The following is a 2,389-nucleotide window of genomic DNA, read 5'->3' as shown; positions in this document are numbered from 1 at the left end:
TTCCAGGGTAGACTGGCACTTAAACACACATCAGCTCTAGATGGAGCCTGGATATTTGTTCCTGAGCTTAACTGCAAGAGAGACAGGAGGGGCTGCATGTCAGGTGTAAAACAGTAATTTAATTCCTTGTGATTTTTTAAGAGTTTAAGGAGATTAACTCCTTATCTGAACTAAAAAAAAAATGAGGCTTGTTTAGTAGTTGTTGCATTCTGTGTGTGCCTTTCAGCAGATTCCTGCAGAGGCTGCACAGCAAGAGATCCTGGGTTCTTATTTCATGATGGCTAGCACACAGTGTTGAGAATTTTCATTTAGTTTAATGCTTTACCTAATTTTAAGTTCCTGAATGATCACAGGAATCTCTCTTTATGCATACAGATACTCTGTGGGCAAATAAGCTTTATTCCACCTTCCATTTGTGACTCAGACTGACAATTCTGAGCCTAATCCACAGAGAAAACTGTCAGAGGCATTATAAATTAACAAGTACATGGTCCTTCCACTTCCAGGCATATCATCCTAAAGAAGAGTCTTGAATTTTCAAATCAATATGCACCTTTAGTTACCAAAAAGCTCCATTTTCCTAATGATTCTGTAAAAATATCAAGTCATGGTGATTGCAATTACAAAAATTTTTGTTGCCTTGATGGGTTACATGTACACACATCCATACAGAGGTGGGAGTTGAAGCCTGGCTCTCTGACAAGGGGAGAGGTTGTGCTAAGGATACATAGAATATGAATATAGAATAATAGAAAATACAGAGAATGAAGACCTAGGAAAGCAGAGTTTGCTTCTTGTTAAATATAAAGCTCTGTTATCACAGCAATGTCAATTAGGGAAATAAGAGAGCAGGAAATAAGAGAGATCCTTTGATGTAAGCATTTTAGCTCAGATTACTTCAGTATTTTCCAAAATCAGCTTCAAGAGACCTTGGGAAAATATAAAGGCAGGTGGGTAAAACAAACTGTAGCTGCAATTTGGCACTTAATATTTTGATGTATTTACACCTGGGTAGCTTTTGGCAGCCTATTTTATTTTGCAGACTTTCTGAGTCCATCTTTGTAGGAGTGGGTTCTAATGAGTCAGGCCATTAGCAACAAATCTCAGGCAGCAAGAACAAGACAGCAGCAGCATTTGTACTCATTGCTCAAACCCTTCTGGGTGTTACACTGCAAAGGAGCAAAGACAGACAAGGTCAGATCTAAACATAAACCCCTTTGTGGAATGTTATTTGTACACAGTACTTTCCTCATTAATCTATTTCAAATGCCTACCATATTCACATATTAATGCAACATCTCATGTCTGTTGTCCAGCCATTTTCTCCTTTTTTGCTGCTACAAAGCTAAGAAAGTAACAGCAGTGAGAAAAAGGTCAGATTCATACAGAAATTTTATCCCCCAAAGGAAATCAAAATGTATTTTGTTGATATACTAACAATATTTATTAATAACAATATTTCTTAATAATAATATTTATTAATATACCAATTTACCAATATTTCATTAGCTATTCAGTCCCCCCAGTAGTGACTCATAAGAACAGCATAAGTTCCCCTCCTGTTCTTCATTTACTCTCATACAGAATGTTTTTGCAGCATACATCTCACACTTTGGTTGGGCCTTTGTTGTCTTGTTTACATTTTCTAAAAACCTATCTTGAATTCTCCAAAATTAAAATAATAACTTTGATTATTAAGGAATATTAATTTATTCCATGAAAATCCAAAAACCACAGGAAGGGTTGAGGAGAAGATTACAGCAGCAAATTCTAAGCCACATGATTCCACCCACAAATACTCTAAAGCAAAAGGCTTCTCCTGGGTAACATGACCTGTCAAGCACAAAGATGTGAACTGCAAGCCACTTTTCCCCTATTACCAGAAGAGTTATTTTCAATAGTTAGCTTCTCCATTTAAATACTCTACATGTTTTCACCAGCAATTCTTTACCATTTCACATCCCTTTCAAATTCACATCTATAGAGCTAAATGAAAAAAAAAAATCCAAATGACATTAAAAAAACCCCATCTATCCAAATCAAGACTTTGCTCTTGATTTTCTGTTATTTGTTATTGGGTTTCACCATGTAATGTGCTTCAGGATGTCAGTATATTTCATGACATCCATGTTTTGAAAGTATCTTCTCTTTTGTTTATTCTTAATTATTTGGAAAAGTTATGTATGTAGTTACTAACGTTCTGTGTATTAGGAATGGGAAATTCCCAGACAAGGCATTACCAGTCAAGACCTCTGGACATCCTCCAACATTCATCTCCACAAATCTCTCAGATGTCCAGGATCCTCCCCCACTCCCAAGATCTTTCCTCCAGTCCAGACCTTCACCTTCTTTCCCAAGCTCCAAGCCTCTGAACGTCCCAACCAGTCCA

General features: G+C 36.8%; 1 long non-coding RNA gene across 1 annotated transcript; it reads right to left on the bottom strand.

Moving 5' to 3' along the window:
- Positions 1-614: 614 nt before the first annotated feature.
- On the bottom strand, positions 615-1,345 carry LOC147650523 (uncharacterized). The gene is made up of 2 exons (XR_015276494.1): positions 1,275-1,345; positions 615-1,169 (listed from the first exon to the last, which is right to left on the bottom strand). It is a non-coding gene; the product is annotated as an uncharacterized LOC147650523 (long non-coding RNA).
- Between the last annotated feature and the right edge of the window lie 1,044 nt (positions 1,346-2,389).

The sequence above is a fragment of the Cyanistes caeruleus genome, chromosome 14 (assembly GCF_971803275.1).
Source record: "Cyanistes caeruleus chromosome 14, bCyaCae1.hap1.1, whole genome shotgun sequence".
Lineage (NCBI taxonomy): Eukaryota > Metazoa > Chordata > Aves > Passeriformes > Paridae > Cyanistes > Cyanistes caeruleus.
Note: the sequence above shows the minus strand (reverse complement) of the source record. Positions and strands in the feature narration are given on the sequence as shown.